The sequence below is a fragment of the Ambystoma mexicanum genome, chromosome 4p, assembly GCF_040938575.1.
Source record: "Ambystoma mexicanum isolate Mex_15411 chromosome 4p, UKY_AmexF1_1, whole genome shotgun sequence".
NCBI lineage: Eukaryota > Metazoa > Chordata > Amphibia > Caudata > Ambystomatidae > Ambystoma > Ambystoma mexicanum.
Window position 1 is genome coordinate 252,155,107 of NC_090927.1, and position 22,551 is coordinate 252,177,657.

General features: G+C 50.5%; 1 protein-coding gene across 3 annotated transcripts in view; it reads right to left on the minus strand.

Moving 5' to 3' along the window:
- The window catches only part of LOC138453176 (cytochrome P450 2K6-like), a 346,951-nt gene that overhangs the window by 185,656 nt on the left and 138,744 nt on the right, over nt 1-22,551 (minus strand). The window lies entirely within an intron of this gene.

Below are 22,551 nucleotides of genomic sequence, written 5' to 3' on the forward strand. Positions count from 1 at the left end.
TCCATGAAAGAAGACAGATTGGAAGCTACGTGTGTCGCAGTAACAAATAGGCTCAAATTCAAAACAAGACCAAAGAGGCTGCCTGGCTGGATGTCAAAGACTGAAATCAGCCAAGAACTGGTTATCAGCTGCGAAGAACGGAAAAACGTGAGAAGCCAAGGGATCCCTTCATAAGTTGCAAGGAGAGAACACGATGAGTGTCAAGTTTCTTTATTAAAGACCTGTTAATACCATAATATGAGCAAATTCACAGTCTCTGATCATGTGAGCAGAAGATGAAAATAGACGATGGTGCACCAGATTGAAGATAGCAAGTGCTTACACTCCCTTATATTCCCAGAGACGAGAAGCTACTACAAGGCCGAGATCAAAGACAATATGAAAGGCATATGGCATACGAGATGAGAGTTTTCAGGCTAATTGGGTAGGGAGATACAGCCAAGTTCACCCACCAGCACCTGGGGTACCAGCTTACATGCTGCTAGAGCATCGAATGTTCCACAATGATACAAGAGTGCCAACAATTGTAGATGGCTCTATAACAAAGAGCCTTATAGTTTAAGAGCCAATGAAGTGTTGTGTTTCTAATTACTATTGAAGATGACTTGCACTATGACTTGCACTAGGGGAAGGAATGAGTGCCCACCTGACTGTAGACATTCCGCTTGAGCCAACCAAAGTCACCCATAGGTTTTCTTAATTCTCCATGTAGTATTACGCCACTTATGATAAACCGCTAAATAGATGTGTTGATGTCCGTTGTACTCCCTGTTTTAGACAATTGATATTAAAACAGAGTTATTTGCCTGTCTTATTATTTAGTTTGAGGAGTTATTCTCTGTCCCATCCATAGTATGACATGTTACCTTGATAAAAGGGGCTCTAAGGTTCAAGTTCTTTGGCTGTTCCATGTAGGAGAATGTTATTTAAATTTTGCACTTCTAGAGCAGGACTTTTTGCATAGTATAGTCAATGCACAAGATTCAGTATAGTAGGATGGTGTGTCGCTAACATTTTGATGTGGTGGAAAGTGCTTTTGCAAGCAGTTCCTAAAATGCAGGCTAATGAATGTCCTCACAGACCAGTGTGGCTGTGCACTGGACAGGAGTCTATGGTTTGTGAAATTTTTATTTCACTTTTGTCTTTTAGTTTCACATAGTGATTGAGAAATTGACAAAGATTTAAAGGATTGTTGGAGTACATTCATAATTGAGCTACATGGCAATTGGGTACACTGGTTGGTCTGTTTGGATGAAAGGAACATTTGGTTCAAAGTTTGTTCAGGACTTGTTTTCTATAAGGGTTTCTTTTTTCCATAATGGTTTGTTCCATTTCATACCCTTGACCATTATTCATTGAAGTATGGTTCTGTACCACTTGTGTGAATCCATTCACCATCACAGAATTTTGAAAAGGTCTCTATATTGACACTACTAGGACGGAGGCCTGGTGGGTAAAACATTGTTGGATGGTTAAAAATTGTTGGGTTTAGGAGCCTGTTAATGAAAGTTAAGAAATGCGTATGTGCATTTATAGAAGCTCTGTAACATTGTGTAAAAGAGAAGAAAAGTTGATGGAATAGATTTGTAATACACTTTTAAATGTCAGTTGGTGTGTGCAAGTTTAATATGTTAGGAGTATATGAATAGATGCCAACATGATGCATTCTAATCTGTAGGTGTTTATGTTGTGCTAGATTTTTTGTTTGTGTTCTGGGACTGGTAGTTCCACTTTTCCCATTGTGAAAGTTGGAGTACAAGTCACAGAATGTAGAGAAAAAAGTAGGACGGCATATGCAGCTGAAGATTGGAATGGGTTATGTTAGGAAGTATACATGTATTTTCAAATTTTCAATATATTAAACTGGCACACACTGAGTGGCAATTACAACATGTGTTCAAATCTATTTTATCTGCTTTTACTTTCTTTTATGAAAAAGTGATACAGTGCTTCTGTAAATGCAGATATTTCAAATTTCTTAAAATTGCTTCCAAAAAATGTTTTGAAAAGTACAGTATTTTCTATGTTTATTTGATATACATGTCACAGTTTTGAATCTTGAAGTTCAGTCATGTTTTTTTCTTTGCATTCCGGGAGTTGTAGTTTGAGTTTTTATGATAGGAGAAGTGGAATTGGAAGTGACAGAATGCAAAGGAAAAAGAAAGACTTAAGAAGCACCTATAAATTGGAATGGATAATGTTGAGATGTATGCATGTGCTGCAAACACAGTTGAAGACATTTTAAAAAAAATATAAGCAAACCTGTACTATGTTTTCTTAGATGGTGATGCTGTTGAATCTATAAATAGAAATCTTGGACAGATAGATAGTCGTTTTTGATGCAGCTTTCATTAACAGGAGCTATGTACTCTGAGAGTCCAAGTGTACATCTGAATAGTTGAAGTGAGATGACAGGATTAGGTGTAGAGGTTTGAAAGCAGCCAATGAGGGAGTGTTGAGAACATGAATGTGCAAAGGGCAGAAGGACTGCCCCATGTGCTATGGGGTCTGTGGCCACTGTGGTAGTCTGTGGATGGCACATGTCACATCCAGGTCTTTTGAGGATGCCTGGCATGGAAAGGGGACTGTGGGCATTAGCCAATCAGGTTTGCTTGGTTTGGTGTACAGGAAGAGAGTGTAGTAGGAGTTTTGTTTGCAGGAGCTTTGAGAGCAGTGACAATGGCTATGGATTTGTGTTTGAGAAGGCAGACTGTGTGGATTATGGGGGACTCTTCAATTCAGAAATTGAAAGTATATGCTGGAAGTCATTGCATCCTTGGAAACATTGGATTGCCAGAAGTGGAAGTTTTCTGGCATGAAGTTAGTGGCTTAAGCTGGGCAAGCTTGCATTCATTCTGTGCGAGTATGGCTCACTTTACATTTCCAGACATTGTGATTATGCATTGTGAAGGAGACAGTTTGGGATTTGTGACTCCAGTGGCATTGCAATTTGCCCTGAACGATTTCTTTTAAAAGCCTAACGCTACTCTTTCCTTCTGCTAAGATTATTTTTTCTGAAATAAATCATAGGCCAACATGGAGATGTCCAACACACATTTTCAGTCCACAAATTGAAGAATCAAGGCAGCTTGTCAATAACGCTCTATCTGCTTTTCAATATGCTGCAGGAATGTCAATTTCTGAGAATGATAATATAAGTTCTGATGGTGTGAAATGTGTTTGTGAAGATGGAGTTCAATTCACAGATTTTGGAAATGCAATTTTCCTTCACAATCTAAGGAATGCATTCAAGAAGTTCCTGTAAGGATATTGTAAAGGTAAAGGAAGATGTAGAGTGTACAGTACTGCATAAAAGAAAACCCAAACAAACAATATGTTTCTGTTCAGAGCCACCACTAAAGATTAAACAACCTAAATTGCATTTAATTCCCCCCACCCTTTTGAGTGGCCTCAAGGATGTCTGGCATGGAACTGTGGGAATTGGCCAATGAGGTGTTCTGGTTGTGGTTTACAGGAAGAGAGGGTAGTAGGTGTTTTGATTGTTGTGTGTATGGTGGATGGATGTGGCTAGTGCTAAAAAAAGCTCACTGTGTGGATGGTGGGAGATTGTTGGGGGAATAATTTGAAAAGGTACACTGAGTTGTGTGGCATCTCTGGTACTATTGGTTTGGAGGGAGTGGAGGTGTGCTGATATACATTGTCTGGGCTAAACTGGGTGAGTTTAATATAATTTTGTAAGACTATGGCTCACTTTCAATGCCCACATATTATTGTTGGAGTAAAAGATATGTTCCGAGGCTTAATGGAACTATTTCGCTGTGCAAAGGTTATGTTTTCAGAAATATATCCCAGGGAAGTGTGGAGATGCCCAAATGTGTTTTGTGCACAACTAGAACATGGTAGGCACCTTGTAAACAAAGGTGTAGGTGTTTTTTTGAATGGTGTGGGCATGGCATCTTTTGAAAATGAAAATATCAACGTGGATGGTGCAATTTTTAGAGTGATGTTTTTCTTTTATTGATTGTGGGAATCAGATGTTTCTTGTAAATATTCAAAACGCACTGATAAAGTTTATGTGAAAAAGATGTACACTGTATATAAAACCATTTGAAATACGTTTTAGGAAAACAAAATCAGACAAACATTACACAAATTGAAACTAAGGGCTCTTTTAAGAGCAACCATTGTACAGTAACATGTTTAAATTAAGTGTAAACCTCCTGACCCCCTTCAATTGGACGATCTGTCTGCAGACAGCACATGCCACATCCAGGTCTTTTTAGGATGCTTGGCATGGATAGGAGACTGAGAAGACTACAGACATCACGATTGTCCACGGTCTCCATAGTCCCCTTTCCATGCCAGGCATCCTATAAAGACCTGGATGTTACAAAAAACATTGTTAAAGGGACACTTCTGTTGACATCTTTAATGTCTTGGGTGTTAGACCTAGCAGTGCACAGAGGTGGCACGAGTTATGTTTGCTTAGGGTACCACAATTGGTGACTTTCAAGGGGTTTTCAGTTTTACTTATGACCATAATGTCCCTTTAACAACATTTTTCTCTGAATTTCATGGGTTTTTGTTAGTGCAAAATAACGATAACGTCCCTTTAACAAAGTGTTTTCAATGTATTCCATAGGTTTTTATGAGTGCAACTTAACCATAATGTCCCTTTAACAAAGTGTTTTCAGTGTATCTCATAGGTTTTTATGAGTGCAACTTAACCATAATGTCCCTTTAACAAAGTGTTTGCAGTGCATTTCATAGGTTTTTATTAGTGCAACTTAAGCACAATGTCCCTTTACCAAAGTTTTTTTCAGTGAATTTCATGGGCTTTTACCGGTGCATGTTAATTTCCTACAATTTATTATTATCATACTTACCACAGCATAGCAAAATTAGTGTCCAATCTACAAAGTTCACCTAAAAACTCTGCCATTTCCCACCTTCTAGCATCATGTTTAACAATTCTATACATGTTTTGCTACTTTTTCCACTATTTTTGTATCCGTCGCAATTTGCAAACGTCTGAAATCATCATGGACCTTACAAACAATGTCATGTGACCACGAGCTCACATAAATAGTATCAGCTACTGGCCAACCCTCCTCCACAAGAGCCACCACCAGCTGGAGGACCTGCACAACAAAAAAAGCACAGTACTTCCAAAGACAATGACGAGGGAAAAGGAGATGAGGTAGAGGAAATGCCCACCTCTAACACCAAGAGAAAATCATAGATGTGGCAGTTTGTTACCACTGTTGGGAATGTACCAAAGGATACAGCTATCCAAGTGAAATGGTGATTCAGTCGCAGACTCCCTGAACAGTACTCCTATGGGGCACCTACATGAGCCACCAGACCCAATCCAACCACCACAGTGCTATCGGAAAGTCTGTTTTTCCTTTCTTAGCGAGTAGTAGGCTGTCTTTCTCCATCTCATCTTCCTCGACCAGTACTGTAACCACACAACCTACTTCTGTGGGACTCAAAATCCCACCAGCTACCTTACAATAAAAGAGGCTGTGATCATATCTTTTAAAGACAACAGTCCTTTTTATATACTGCACCACACCACTCTGAAAGTGGGAGTATTTTTTAAATGCTTTTAAAGCTGCAATCAAAGAGCTTGAAAAACATTGCCTCCTACCTTAGATGATTCACATGCGCAGCATCTTCCCTTATCCACCTGCCCCTCCTCATTTCCCTCCTTACCTTACGTTCTAACCTCTCCTGCAAAAAAATATAATAAAAAAACAACAAAAAAAGGTTCCTTTAGGAATCATCCTTCACAGTTAAAAAATCAAACAAAAAAAAAAATCTTATAGACTCCATCTACTTTATATTTCTCAGTACATAGACTCAATAAGATTTTCCAACATTGCAATTAGCATTTTCTGTTATGCTAATATGAATAATGTGGCGTTTGTCCCCTGTTCCAGGTACTTGAACGGGGGATAACAGCCTGACAGCTCAAGTTATTGGCCTGTCCAAAGTGAGGGGAGATAACAAGGACTCTGGACCATTATCTACCATTCCAGCCCCTACAATGAGGGATGAAGGCCATTAGCACCCCAGGTGGTCAAAGCGGTAACCCGGGTTGCTACAAAAAAATGATGTTTCTTCCTACACTGGGACACACGCAGCGTCCAACTGTAGGAGCGAAAATCTTTTTCCAAGATGGCCACCATGGAAAGGGAAGGCAGAGCTCTGTATAGAGCCCCTAATCCCTTTCCACTGTGCCCTGGTGGACATGATCACACTATCCCCATTGGTCATCGCCAGTAGTCAGATTGTCCGGGTCATGACCTTATGCCATGACCCAGTCAACCTGGCCACTACCCATGGCCACAGGGTATACCTCAGTCTCCGAAAGCAATATCACTATTTTATTTACTTACATTATCACACTTTTCAAAAATAAAACACAGACACATTTGCAAAACCATGCTTTCAGGCCCTTTTCAATGCTGCTTACATGAGTTTGCTGGAAATCCGCTGTATGTTATTTTTTCAAAAGTGTCAAAATATACATACATACAATTATCATACAATTATCATATAACTTAGCCCCCACTTGACAAAATCCATTCAAGCATTCAAGGTTGGGTCTCTAATCTTTCTGAAAACTTGTGTCCACATTCGTCAAATGGCAACTAAGTTATACACCATCTAAAACATTTATATCTAGATCTAAAATCTTTTTCCAACCTTTTGTGCAGATTAGTCAAATGGTGTCACATTTATAAGCCTTCACAATATTTTGCCCCCCTCTCTAATTGTGTTCCCTATTGACAAAACAGCACCACACTTTTCAAAACCATTCAGAATCAGATCTTGAATACAATTCCACATTTCATTCAGTGGCACCAAAGTTATAAGCCATCCAGAAAACTGCTTTTCACCAACCCTGTAATGCTCAAATAGGCAAAGAAGCCCCCGAACACCTAATATGTTCACGAACATCACAGGACTGCCCCGGACTGTTCACGGACATCAGAGAAGAAACACGCCTGTTTTTTTGGCTTTTTAAGGCCATATTCAATCCCATCATTATCACCCCTCGCCTCCCCTCAACTCCCCAGAGATTGTTTTATTAGTTTGACAAGTGCAATGGTCTGGTTTTTAATATGGTAATATGTTTTTTGGATGATGTCCAGCTGCTGTCCGCAAATCCAACATCGCAGCCATTTAAAAAAATATGACACATCTCATGTTTTTTATTGAGCAATCAGCAGGCGTGTCCGAAGTCTGCGGACCCCACGTCGCCCTCTACACCAATCAGATACCTGTCCACGGAAGTGAGTTTGTGGACCGAACACAGATATCACACATGTTTATGTTCCTACTTTTTGGTCATTTTAAAAATAACTTCTGGATGGATTTGTCTTGGCAGGTTAGCTCAGGACCAACGTGCACACCTTGGATGCAAGATGACACGGAACACCACAGGTTCGATCCCCGGGTCCGCGCTTAGAAACCTCTGGGTATTAGGCATGTTATAAATAACATATCATATCCTTTACACCAAATTTACAAAAGCACGCTTTCGGACCAAGCCGCCACTCCTGCCACATATTTGATGAAAATCCATCCAGCGGTTTGGGCTGGACAGATAAGCAAAATTGTTTTTCCTTTGCATCTAAGGGTAAAACCACACATTTTGGGATCCCTCCTATAACATTACCTCCCCCCTGCCCCCTTGATGAAACATCACCAAACTTCGCAGGATCAATCTGACAGGGCCATACTATTCTGCAGAGTTACATGAGCATTTGTTCAGCAGGGGCGAAATTATGAACCACCCAAAAGTGTTCTTCATATGGGTTGAGCAACTTAACCATAACTGCATGAGACACACAAAGAGTTCAGTGAACTTAAAAAAAAAACATTTAATTGGCACCATGCAATAATCTCCTCAGGAGGTACACACAACTATCTGATGTGGGCAAATGAGCAAAGAATACTCGTAATGAGGCCAAGAGCTGCCAATTATGTTCTGCCACAGTTAATGACCTAACTCATTTTGTATTGCTATGTCTAGTGTACGCTTCTATCAGGAATTGCTCCTTGAAACTTCTATTAAGGGAAGCAGGTTTCACCCAATATAGACATGCCTTAGTGTTTTTATTGTGTGCAGAGTCTCCTAAGGTGGAGTGGTCTCTTCTGATATATTTGAAGCAAGCATGGTACAGGTGGAATGAAGTCCTTGCATCTTAAGCATCTTCCACACCTGTATTTTAAAAATTGTTCTAATCCCCTTTTGAAATTAAATTTTGAAATAATGTTGACTTTTAGATTTGTTCTGACGTCTAGAAATATGTAAGGCTTAGGGGGAAGGAATTATAATTAGTATGGTACCCAATCTTTTTTATACACTTTAAGTGGTATGCAGAACTGCTTTTTATCTTAAGATTTGTAATCCTGTTTTTATAAACATTCACAATGTTGTTTTTTAGACGTTTAATAATCAGACTCCTTTGTCATCTTGGGTAGGTTCCACCAGTAAGCTTTATTCCAGTTACAATAAGATGGTAAACATGAGCCTCTGGGTCTCATCACCCATGCTAGGACTCTCCAACTGACAACCAATGGAACCTTAACTACAGGCATCCCTACCTCACGGCCAAACATTTTTTCATGCATTCTCAAGCACCTGCATTCACACCAAGCACGATACAAAACATCTCCCTCCTTCACACACACACATCCACAAAAGGAATCATACAGGGGAAACAGAAGAAAGGCGGAGGGCATCCCCCCAACATACCAGTTGCGCCTCCAACAACAGCCACTCATTCTTTCACAAGGCGCCCCCCCTTTCTACCCATAATCTACCTCTCAGTCACATTAATGGGAAGGCGTCCCCCTGTTAGGCAAAATTACATGCAGTACCCTTTGGGAACACTACACACAATTAAGACTACAGGTGTAAGCACAATCTCACCTTTGGTACAAGCCTGTACTACACAGTTTATGTGGTAGCAGTGGCTGAGCATCCAGACAAAGACTCACAGTAGTTCAAACAAACACTTACTCAAGGTTTCTTGGTAAAATAATATACATTTATTTACACATTTAGTTAGAAAACATTCTATTAGTATGAAGCAGCTCAGAATCACTCTGTAATACACTAAAGTACACAATCAATAAGTTTTTGAACAAGTTAGGCTACCCTGAAGTGGGAGCAAAATGGCACGCAAGTAACTTTCAAAAGGGGTAGAAAAACAAGGTTATAAGAATCAAAACATAGCACAGTTCTGGTAGTAAACGGTTAAGAGGCCGATTCATGGAATAATTAGCACGGCGCAAGTGGGCAAAAACGTGCGAATCGCAGTGGAATAGCGAAAATCGCAGTGCAAGTGCGAAAATCGCACGAAAAGCAGCGCACGTCGATTCATGGAAGGCCGTGCGCGAGAAAACCAAGGGATGTGCGATAAAAAAGTGCGCGGCGCACGTTGGCGCACAGGCCATCTAACAGCGTGCGCCAGGTCACAGCGAAAATCGCACAGGCCACATCGAAATTCGCACTTAGCGCGGCGCACGCAACAAAAGTAGGCGGAACACTGGCGTAACACTCGGAATGGGGAACAACTTGCCAAAACGTGGGCGTCACGGGGGAAGTACAGGGCACAAGTGCGCGGAACGCCCACACGCTCGCCTACAACACGTATTCATGGAATAGAATAGGGGAAAAAAGCGCACGCTCAAACCAGCGCACAGGCACAAACACGACCGCCACAAGAAAGCAGGCGGTAGCGTCTCTGCGGCTGTAAGAAATGTGCGCCAAAAGGTGCGCCAACAAATAGCACCTATATACTGCCATGATGAATGTCCCATACTGTGGCCCTCCAGGAAAAATGACGTGCAAAGGGGTACCCACAAACACGGACACCCGCTGACAAAAAATATGTGTGCGTGTATACCGGGGTGCGCGGGAAGTCTCACACGCGATTTCAGCAGGGTACGTGCATCACAGGGGTTCGCGTGAAGTTATTCACGCGATCGGGCCTGGGGGAGCGGGCTACGTGTATTTCAGGGGTTCGCGTGAAGTTTCTCACGCGATCGGGCCTGGGGGAGCGTGCTACGTGTATTTCAGGGGTTCGCGTGAAGTTTCACACGCGATCGGGTCTGGGGGAGCGGGCTAAGTGTATTACAAGGGTTCGCGTGAAGTTCCTCACGCGATCGGGCCTGGGGGAGCGTACTACGTGTATTTCAGGGGTTCGCGTGAAGTTTCACACGCGATCGGGCCTGGGGGAGCGGGCTACGTGTATTACAGGGGTTCGCGTGAAGTTCCTCACGCGATCGGGCCTGGGGTAGCGTGAAGTTCCTCACGCGATCGGGCCTGGGGGAGCGGGCTACGTGAATTCCAGGGGTGCGCGGGAAGTGCCACACGCGAATAGCCTGGGCGCGTGTATTTGAGGGGTGCGCGGGAAGTTCCACACGCGAATAGCCTGGGCGCGTGTATTTCAGGGGTGCGCGGGAAGTTCCACACGCGAATAGCCTGGGCGCGTGTATTTCAGGGGTGCGCGGGAAGTTTTACACGCGAATAGCCTGGGCGCGTGTATTTCAGGGGTGCGCGGGAAGTTCCACACGCGAATAGCCTGGGCGCGTGTATTTCAGGGGTGCGCGGGAAGTTCCACACGCGAATAGCCTGGGCGCGTGTATTTCAGGGGTGCGCGGGAAGTTCCACACGCGAATAGCCTGGGCGCGTGTATTTCAGGGGTGCGCGGGAAGTTCCACACGCGAATAGCCTGGGCGCGTGTATTTCAGGGGTATGCGGGAAGTTTTACACGCGATTTCTGCACGGTACGTGTATTTCAGGGGTGCCGGGGAGTCCCACATGTGATTTGACAGTGTGGGTCCTCTCAGGTGTACCCTGTACACCCTCCACGGCCCCTGCAGGCAGCCCACACCACAGGGGACTACCCTGCATCCCTGGTCATGTCCCGCAGGCAGCCCACCCAACATGGGCATGCCCCCCCAGCAAAGGCACATGTCTCCTTGAACTAATGAACACCAACTCATGTCCCCTTGCACCCCCACCCCCCAGCACTGTGGGGCACCGGCCAGCAGGCCCCCACCCATGTCTCCCACCACCCCCACCCCCCAGGCCCAGGGGCACCCTCCACCAGGCCCCCACCCATGTCTCCCACCACCCCCACCCCCCAGCCACCAGGGGCACCCTCCACCAGGCCCCCACTCATGTCTCCCACCACCCCCACACCCCAGCAGTGCAGGGGCACCCTCCACCAGGCCCCCACTCATGTCTCCCACCACCCCCACCCCCCAGCCACCAGGGCCACCCTCCACCAGGCCCCCACTCATGTCTCCCACCACCCCCACACCCCAGCCACCAGGGGCACCCTCCACCAGGCCCCCACCCATGTCTCCCACCACCCCCACCCCCCAGCCACCAGGTGCACCCTCCACAGGCCCCCACTCATGTCTCCCACCACCCCCACACCCCAGCAGTGCAGGGGCAGCATCCACCAGGCCCCCACTCATGTCTCCCACCACCCCCACCCCCCAGCACTGTGGGGCACCTGCCAGCAGGCCCCCACCCATGTCCAACTCATGTCCCCCACCACCCCCACCCCCCAGCACTGTGGGGCACCCTCCACCAGGCCCCCCACTCATGTCTCCCACCACCCCCACCCCCCAGCCACCAGGGGCACCCTCCACCAGGCCCCCACTCATGTCTCCCACCACCCCCACACCCCAGCAGTGCAGGGGCAGCCTCCACCAGGCCCCCACTCATGTCACCCACCACCCCCACCCCCCAGCCACCAGGGGCACCCTCCACCAGGCCCCCACTCATGTCTCCCACCACCCCCACACCCCAGCCACCAGGGGCAGCCTCCACCAGGCCCCCACTCATGTCACCACCACCCCACCCCCCAGCCACCAGGGGCACCCTCCACCAGGCCCCCACCCATGTCTCCCACCACCCCCACCCCCCAGCCACCAGGGGCACCCTCCACCAGACCCCCACTCATGTCTCCCACCACCCCCACACCCCAGCCACCAGGGGCACCCTCCACCAGGCCCCCACTCATGTCTCCCACCACCCCCACCCCCCAGCCACCAGGGGCACCCTCCACCAGACCCCCACTCATGTCTCCCACCACCCCCACACCCCAGCCACCAGGGGCACCCTCCACCAGGCCCCCACCCATGTCTCCCACCACCCCCACCCCCCAGCCACCAGGGGCACCCTCCACCAGGCCCCCACTCATGTCTCCCACCACCCCCACACCCCAGCAGTGCAGGGGCAGCCTCCACCAGGCCCCCACTCATGTCTCCCACCACCCCCACCCCCCAGCCACCAGGGGCACCCTCCACCAGGCCCCCACTCATGTCTCCCACCACCCCCACACCCCATCCACCAGGGGCACCCTCCACCAGGCCCCCACTCATGTCTCCCACCACCCCCACACCCCAGCAGTGCAGGGGCACCCTCCACCAGGCCCCCACTCATGTCTCCCACCACCCCCACCCCCCAGCCACCAGGGGCACCCTCCACCAGGCCCCCACTCATGTTTCCCACCACCCCCACACCCCAGCCACCAGGGGCACCCTCCACCAGGCCCCCACTCATGTCTCCCACCACCCCCACACCCCAGCAGGGCAGGGGCACCCTCCACCAGGCCCCCACTCATGTCTCCCACCACCCCCAGCCACCAGGGGCACCCTCCACCAGGCCCCCACTCATGTCTCCCACCACCCCCACACCCCAGCCACCAGGGGCACCCTCCACCAGGCCCCCACTCATGTCTCCCACCACCCCCACACCCCAGCAGTGCAGGGGCACCCTCCACCAGGCCCCCACTCATGTCTCCCACCACCCCCACACCCCAGCAGTGCAGGGGCAGCCTCCACCAGGCCCCCACTCATGTCACCCACCACCCCCACCCCCCAGCCACCAGGGGCACCCTCCACCAGGCCCCCACTCATGTCTCCCACCACCCCCACACCCCAGCAGTGCAGGGTCACCCTCCACCAGGCCCCCACTAATGTCTCCCACCACCCCCACCCCCCAGCAGTGCAGGGGCAGCCTCCACCAGGCACCCACACATGTCCCCCTGCCCCCAGGTCCTGACGATACTCAATCATGGCAGTAATGGGCAGCATACCCAGCACAAACACCCAGGCAAGGATTGCATCCACCCACATAGTGAATGCAATTACATGATACAACCCCGATGGCAAGTCTGTAAATGAACACATGTCCGTCACACACACATACACAATGGGTGCAAGTCAATGTCAAAACCCATATCATGACATGTATGAAACCAATGAGAAAATACCACAAGTGAAAGTTAAAAAGAACATGTATTAAAGATGAAAAATAAGTAAAAAAATCAAACATACAACAATGGGGATAACAAAATAAATGGTCCATGTCCGAGAACAAATGTAAAAATAAAAAAAACAAAGTAATCCAAAAACAAATGTTGTCCAAAGCAAAATCATGTGGAAGTAAAATAATGAAAAACCATTTCCTCATGGTGAACACAATAATTAAATAAAAAAATGTTTCTTCAAAAAGCAAACTATATACACGAAAATTCCAGGGTCCATGAGCCCAACACCATAAATGAAACCTACTACTACCTAATGAAAATAATATATACAAAAAAGTGGCCATTGTCCGAGCGGTCCAAAAAAACAAAAATTAATAAAGGAAACCTAACACTAACTAACTAAATAACTATATACAAAGGCAGCGGGCAAGTCCTGCGGCTCACTCGGTGATGTTGCTGGGCAGGGCATCATCGAACTCCATGTCGATGTCCTGGAGGCGGGACTCTGTCCTGGCCCCGAGGTCTCGTAGGGATAACCCCATGTCCAGCTCAAACTCCCTGCGAGCTTCCTCGAGGCACTCAGCCCGCCTCAACGCCCGACGCATGAAGAACTCCGCCCTGACCATGGTGAGCCGCTCCTCTTCCGCCCGCTGCCGCTCCGCACCTATCCGCTGGACCAACTGCTCCCACACGGAAGACACCACCATCCCAGGGTTGCCCTGCCCTCCGGCCGATGCCTGCCCCTCTGATCTTGATGGCCCCGAGCCATGATGCCTCCCACGTCGAGTCCGCTGCTGCCTCCGACGCCACTGCCTCTGCCAGCACGACGGCATCCAGGCTGATGGAAACCACCGACGCCGTCGTGCACGTGCCCTGCCTGATGATGCTGTCACATCTTCCATCTGCTGGGGTCCAGTTGCTGTGTTGTCCACCCCTGCTGGACCTCCGACTCCCAACTGTGGCAGGGATGGGATCCCCACTGAGCTGGCTGCATTGGTCGGGGCAGGTCCACAGGGGGCCCTGGTGGCATCTGGGCTGGAAGACGGCAAGGAGAACGACTGGTGGATAGCCTGCACAGAGGAGGAGAGGGCCGCCACATTGGCCAACACATGCAGGAAACCCCCGAACATGGCCGATCCCAATCGGGCCACGTCGGCACGGTGCACTTCGTGATGACGTGCGTGCTCCTCCCGGGAAGCACGCACGGCATCACGAATCACAGCCGTGCGCATCGCGACCCCAATCAGGTCCTTCTCCGCACGGTCAGGGGTTCCCACGTCCGCAGGTGGAGGGGAGTCAGGTGACATGGACATCCCCTCTACCTGCGGACGGGCCTGGGACGGTGCATCCCTGCTGGTGCATGGTGGTGCACTCACAGGGTCAGGGACAGCGAAATGCACAGGCCCCTCCACGGTGACCTGTGCTGCCTCCTGCCCCTGGCCCTGGACTGCACCACTTGCACCAGCAGGGATGCCCCCACCAGGCCCCATGTGTGCCCCAGTGGCGGCCTCCTCCTCCTCTGTGCAAACCACCAACCTGGATGGCTCCTCACCGTCTCCCACCATAGCAGGCCCCTGTGGGGGCTCACCCACCCCTTCCGCTGCAGCCGTGGGGGCATCCCCGCCGCCTTGCTCCACAGCGCCGTCTCCGCCCTCTTCTTCACTAGCCGCTGCGTAGAGGGAGACAAAGAACACAAGCATCAGGGCACTGTACAATGGTCCCCTAGACAGGAAGCAATAGCAGATGAGCACCACTGTCAAAGTACACTTCCATCATGTCCCTCCACAACACATGGGTCAGTCCAGGCAAAACACACACAGTAACAGGCATGGTGCATGCCATGGACATTTCCATGCATGTCCAATGGACTCTTGAAACATTCAATGATATGTAACTCACATGCATCATGGCTCATGCCTATCACATGCACACACTTCACCTCAGTCACATCCATCTGGCCCCAAACACACCAAACACAGCGGATACGAGGGTAATTTGGCTGCTTCACTGTATCTGTGCATTGTCACACACATGTGTCATGCATCCATGGCATGCACAAGTCACAGACACGCAAGTCAGGCACACAGACATGGCTACCATATATGTACCTGGCATCAGCACCCATCCCATGTCCAGGTACAGAGACTGGCATGCTCTCATGTTCAAAATCTGCATAGGGCTCCCCATGCGGCATTTGAACACATGCAACAACCATGTGGGTCATACATCACTGGTCGCACATGCATTACCATGATGTCCCTGCACACATACATGCATACATGGCCTATGGCACACATACAGGCAAGTATCATAGAATCAGCACACCGCAACATGCCCTGTCTCACACAGTAATGCTTGGACACTTACCGCTCAACTCCAGACGGGCCTCCCTCTCAAGGATCTGGGCGTGGAGCACTGGGCGTACGCGTTCCAGGACCCTCATCTGGATGGAACTCATGCGGCCCCGGCCCCCCTCCACGAGGCGCCGGGCCTTCACAAGGGTCCTGGACCTCAAGTCCTCCCAGCGCTTCTTGATCTTCAGGACGTCGCGGGTTGCCACCCCCTCCGCGTTGATGGCAACCACACAGTCGGCCCAGATCCTCTGCCGTCCTTCCTTGCTGGCGCGGGACGATCCAAAGAGGGCATCATACTGCCCCAGGACATGCTCCACCAGGACACCAACTTCGGTGGCAGTGAAGCTGGTGCCCCTCTGCCCCTCTGGCCTGGGGTTGCCACTGGTGCCAGATGTGGAAGTGCCCGACATGGCAACCCCAGAGGCAGGTGTGGGTGGGCAACTGGGTCCTGGGGCTGGGCTGTGGAGCGATGTAATCCCAGTCGGGAGTCTTCAGTTCCAGCAGGGGTGGACACAGCAACTGGACCCCTGCAGATGGCTGATGTGCAGGCACCAAATGGCAGGGCACGGTGGCAGCAGGCAGGCAGGCAGGCAGGCAGCAGCAGATGGCACGTGGGAGGCAGCTCGGGGCACTGGGGGGCAGTAACTCAGCCTTCTGGGCAGGAGCGTGGTCTTCCGTGTGTTTTCGCGTGGCCAGCTTGATACGGAGTGATTTGGCACGTGAAAATCCTGCACGTCAGCGTGAAATCCGAGGAAAGGCCCTTAGCGCGTAAGCGCGTCAGCACGCATACGCGATTCTATTGGACCAGAGTCCCTCAGCGCGTAAGCGCGTCTGTGACGTGACCCGCACGGGTGTTCCCCACTCAGCACGTGATGACGGGGCACACGTGGAAATACTGCACGTCAGAGTGTCATCGCGTGTAATTGGACAAAAGTGCGCGTACACGCGATTGGCCTATGTACGTGTATTTAATGGGTGCGCGGGCACTTACACACGCAAGTACGTCAGCGCACCTGTATCCCGTGGTGCGTGTGAATTTCCACACGCTATTGGACTGGGAACTGGATTCCAGGGGTGCGCGGGTCACACGCTGTATCCCGTGGTGCGTATGAATTTCCACACGCTATTGGACTGGGAACTGGATTCCAGGGGTGCGCGGGTCACACGCTGTATCCCGTGGTGCGTGTGAATTTCCACACACTATTGGACTGGGAACTGGATTCCAGGGGTGCGCGGGTCACACGCTCGCCTAGAACACGCGCAAAGCATAAATTTGCGCACTTTAACAATAACAAGCTCAGATGCCAGGATGAACATACCGTTCCTAGCAGCAGTGGCAGTGGGCTACCAAAGGAGGAGGAGGAGGATAGTCAGGGCCAGAATATTCACACCCAGAACCAGCCTTTTCAGGATGCCTGATGACCAGGTGTATGGGAGGTACAGGTTTCCACCACACATTATACTGGACCTGGTGAGTGAGTGGGAGGATGACCTCACATCACCCACCCTGTGCTCCCAAGCACTCAGCCCCCTGGAGAAGGTCCTCAATGTACTGCACTTCTTAGCCACTGGATCATTTCAGCGGACAAGTGCCATAGTGGGTGGGGTGTCACAGGCCACCCAGTCACGCTGCCTACACCAGGTCTTGAACATCATGACTGCACGCCCATCAGTCCGCAGGCACATATACCGGCCCAGAACACCTGCAGAAAGGCATGCTGCCGCCCTGGATTTTTACGGTGTGGCACGATTCCCCAAAGTGCTAGGTGCCATCGACTGCACCCATGTGGCTCTACGTCCCCCCAGGGCATCTGAGCACATCTATAGGAACCGCAAGCACTGGCATTCCATCAACGTGCAGGTAGCATGTAATGCCAAGGGAATCATCACCTCAGTATATGCCAACTATCCCGGCTCCACCCACGACAGCTTCATTTACCGAATGTCCACCCTAAGCCGGGACCTAGAAGCTGGGCGGCATGGTGATACATGGCTGCTTGGTGAGTATGTATGCCACTGCACATGCATGCATGTTGGATACTGAGCAAGGTCACAACCCCACCAATGATACCAATCACCACCTCCACAGGGGACAGTGCCTACCCTCTCAGCCCCCACATGATGACGCCAATTCGGAACCCCACCACGCCACCCGAGGTAAGATATAACACAGCCCACATTACGACCCGGGGCATAGTGGACCGCACATTCGGAGTGCTAAAGTCACGCTTTCGCTCCCTTAACCGTTCTGGCGGGCAGCTGTTATACGCTCCCCCAGTAGTGTGCAGGATCATAGTGGCAGCATGTGTCCTGCACAACGTTGCAACACGCCGGGGCCTGGCCGTGGACATGGTGGTGGCCCCACATCCCCAACCACATGCACAGCCGCTGCGCATGGGAGGGGAAAGGGCACGGGGGGAGGCAGCCCGTACACAGCTAGTGGCTAATTACTTCACATAGAAATCACACCCCTGTGGAGTACACACTGCCCTGGCACATTCCATCTGACAATCAATGATGACTCAACCTGACACTGATCCTGAATGTCTGGAGAATGAACCGTGAATACCATATCAGCCTGAGATTGTTCACCTGGAAGTGTCACAATGTGTGCATCCCTACCCACACAGACACCACCAATGGAGTTTTGTGAAGTTACACATTGAAGCAGCTAAAATGAATACCCACTTGCAAAATGCAACAAGAGGACAGTGCCATGTCAGCCAACCCAACCCCAGCACCGCCACACGACACACCGTGCCATGTCATGCTAATTGCAGGTAAACAAAGTAATCCCCACAACATGACATCAGTCTCACTATGTACAGTGTCCCTATTAGAAACCTGCAACACCTGAAATGCTCACAGCAATGCCAGACCAACAACATACTTGAGCACGTACTACCATTAACATGACATCACAAATGTTACATATTAGTAGTCTCACCACCTGGAAATGCCTGCACTCCCACCACTACCAACTGTGCAGTGTTGGCGCCATGTAGAGTTGTAGGTGCACTGCTGCCAACATGGACCCCATCTCCAGACTAGAGGTCCTTGTGTGGACATGAGGAAGGGACCTGCAAATTGGGAGGTAGACACAGAAGAAGAGTTACACATCAATGCAACATGCAGTGTACAACACAACAGCAATATGCACTAGGAATGTATACACAGTATTGACTACAGACTGCCCACACAGCTCATGGGAGTCCAACGTCACTGTGTAATTCACTGTCACTTGGGCACACCCTTTGCAAGTCCATGGAAACGGGAAGCAGGAGGGGTGTGTGTGACTCAAACCCAAGCATCTGAACCAAATACATTACAAGCCTGCATGTGCCCAGCCACAATGCAGCGTATGCCCACAGGAACCACGGAAGCCAACAGATCGTCCCAAAAAAATTGGGAATAAAAGAAATCAAAATAAAAATAAAAATAAGAAACAATCAAAAATGGCCATTGATGGGCCCGGGGGGTTGGGGAGGCCACCCAGGAGGTCCGAGGACAGGATGCACACCAGAACCCACCTGCGTGGGTCCTGGGAAGATAAAACACCTCCATGGGCTCATGGCCCACACGGCTACCTTATTGTGGGAGTATCACTGCTGTCGCTATTATCACCCTGTGCAGCTGCATCCGGAGGTGGTTGCACTATGGAAGGCAGCCCACGCAAGGCCCTAGTCTGCTCCTCCATGGCTGCAAGCATGCGGGTGTGGTAGGTCTGGTTCTGGAGGATGAGTGTGCGGAGGTCCCCATGCAACAACTCACGGGATGCCCGGACCTCCGCCCTCGTTGCCTGCATCTCAGCTGAGAGCGTACGGGTGAGACGCTCCAGCTGCTGTTCTGTCCTTTGGTGTGTTGAAGCCTCAAGCTCAACAAGAGTCGTCCTGAGGTGAAGGAGCTCCTGCCTGAGGGCTTCCCTGGGGCCCTGGGACTCAATGGAGATGGCCTCCTGCAGAGTCGCCAGTGCCGCCCGCCTGTCCCTGTTGGACCCCAACATGTCCTCCCTGTATGACTGGCAGATGGAGTCGGTTGCCTGCTCTAGTCGCTCCATCAGCCTTTCTGGGGGGACAATGGAAGTGGCCACCCTATCCATGGCCTGAGCCATCATCTCGGATGATGCAGCCTGTTGGGTTGCCATACCGTAAATGGATTGCTCCCATGCGGTATTGCCGGGTGGCGTACGGCCACCACGTCGGCGGGCACCACACCTGTCTGGGGCAAGGCGAACTGCGCCTTGCTGTGCCGGCACTGCCTGAGGCTGCAGGACTGCATTCCCCCTCTGATCTGCTGGCCCAGGAACAGGATCAGATGTCGCGGAGTGTGACCCTGCATCCGTAACCACCGAAGGCGTAGCTGCCAACACTGACATCCCCATGGAGGGTTCTGACCCTGGTGCAGGTGGGTGAGACAGAACAGAATCCCTCCCTGGAACACTCACCTGCGACGGCACGTAGGTCTCATCCGAATCAACACCTGAGTACAGCTCGGGGGATGTGCAGCCAGAGACACCCCTTGAGAGCACGACCTGCAGCACTTGTGGGTTCTCCCCCACCACCACAGCACGTCCCTCACTGGTGGTTGGTCGGCCCTCGGACCCCTCCTGGGTCTGCACCATCTCCAGCAGTATCAGGTGCATCTTCCCCTGCAAAGACATGAAAACAAAGAAATGGAAACAGGCATTAGCACCATGGCACACAATGAGGGCTGAGAAGCAAGAGAACCAGTACTTGATTGACACATGTCCCACATGACTAAAACCCTCCCATGCATGCACCCTCACTGCGTATGAAGTGCAGGCAAATGGCACACACTGATGACACCAAGATGGAAGATGAACACATTTTCTGCATGCTGCCTGGCAGTGGCATCACACATTGGCCTGTGATTGCCAGGTGAAACACACATGCCATCACACAGATGGCATGTACCATTGCTATTGAGTGAAGATGGAGAGGAGGGCAGCACCTATTCATTCAGTCCAGTTCCCGCATGTAATTGCTTTTCTAATTCTAACAGGTCAGATTTTTCACCTGGAGCTGCCAGTCTGAAATGGTCCAATTGCACAGGGACATGTGTGTACAATTGATATCCAGGTAACAAAGTCACTCCACTTTACCATACCCATGTCAGACATGTGACTAGTGGACAGCGACATGCCTAGTGAAGGTGGTGGAATGCAAACGAACTGACTGAATGAACAGTGAAAAATAAGCAAATATGTTGTGGCAAGGTGACACTTCAAGGGCAACTGGCGTGCAGTTGGGCTAGATGTCTACTGTTGGCAGAAGGGATACTGCTATGGCCAAATGCAGCTGCGCAGGAAGGATTGCATGAAGCACATGGCTGACCCATACGACTCAGGCGCACACACTCTCACCTGGCACACAAACAGAAGCCCTCACACACACACCATGCACATGGATGACACACACATGCATGTGCACTCACCGGACAATGCCTCGTAATCAGCCAGATCTCCCACGCCTTGGATCTGTTCCTCCGTGACGTAGGTCCCAGCGACTGACTCATGTGGAGTGAGTTCCATGTCTACTACTGGAGACCCACCTCCAGTCACTAGAGTTGCGGCATGACTTGAGGCCAGCTTACTCTTTGCCCTGCGCTTCAGGTCATTCCAGCGCTTATAGCAATCATTGGCTGTGCGCCTCACGATTCCAAGGGCACTTACGATGTCCGCAACGGTCTGCCAGTGTGCCTGGCGTTGTGCAGGTGTGGTCTTGGATCCTGCAACAATGACCATCTCGTTGTCATGTCCGGACACATACTCGACAAGTGCATTCAGTTCGTCATCCGTGAAGCTGGGCTTCCTGGACGGGCCGGACTGTGTAGCCGTGTCTGGGGCATCAGCCTGTGCCGGACGAGCACTCTTCCTCTTCCGCTTGGAAGGTGGTGGTGATCCTGAGTGTCCTGCGCCGCTCTGGACACTAGGGGCAGGAGCCCTGGTGGACTCTGTATCAGGAGTGTGGGATTGCACACTCAGCATGGGAGTTGGTGCAGGCATTGGCTCTAGTGTGATGGTGTCAGGGGGAATGTCAGCAGCATGGACTAGGACCGACACTGTCCTGGCTGGGTGTGTGAGGGCTGGGGTGGATGGAGCCGCAGCTGCCCCTGCAGCCTCTCCGCCCTGCCTCCTTGGTGCAGCAGATGACCTTGCTGCCCCAGATCCACGTGGCATGATGGTATCAACGTGCACCAGCGCACGTGTCGTAGCCCTGCTGACCTGGAAGTCAGCCATGGAGTCAGCCAGGTCTGGTGCCACAATGGGCTGGTCCAACAAGGACTGAGCATGGATGGTGTCAGCCACATCAGCCTCAATGGGAGGGGGGGGGGATTATGGGTGCCGTGACTGGTCCTCCACACATGGGGGGACAGGCTCACCCTGCAAGTTACGACCACGTCCCCTACCGGATCCACCACGGCCACCACTTGTGGCTCTTCCACCTTTGCCACCCTTACGGAATCCTCGCCTCCCAGCCATGGCACTGATGTTAATGTGCGTATGGGAGTGGATGTAGACTATTGTCCTGGGCAATTGGGGGTCAAAGGGGTTGGGTACCAGATGGTAATTGTACCCTAGTGCTCTAGCAAGGCTGAATGTAACCCCTGGGGAAAGATGACGGGTCACGCAACGCACAGGAGGCCCAAAAAAGGGAGATGACGTGCACGCAACCCCTCCTAGACCACGTGTGCAGAAAGAAAAACCTGCACTACGCTGTGGCACCCAGTAACACAAGAATGAACGTATGCGTGTCACACGTAGCCTAGAATGACCTCTGAAGGGGTAGGCTACACACGGGGCAAGCACAGATGTTAGATACGTGCGTGACTCACCGCCTGCCTGGTAAACGAGCGTGTAAAAGGAGCACGTTTGGTTGGCAACACCCCCGCCAAAAGAAGAT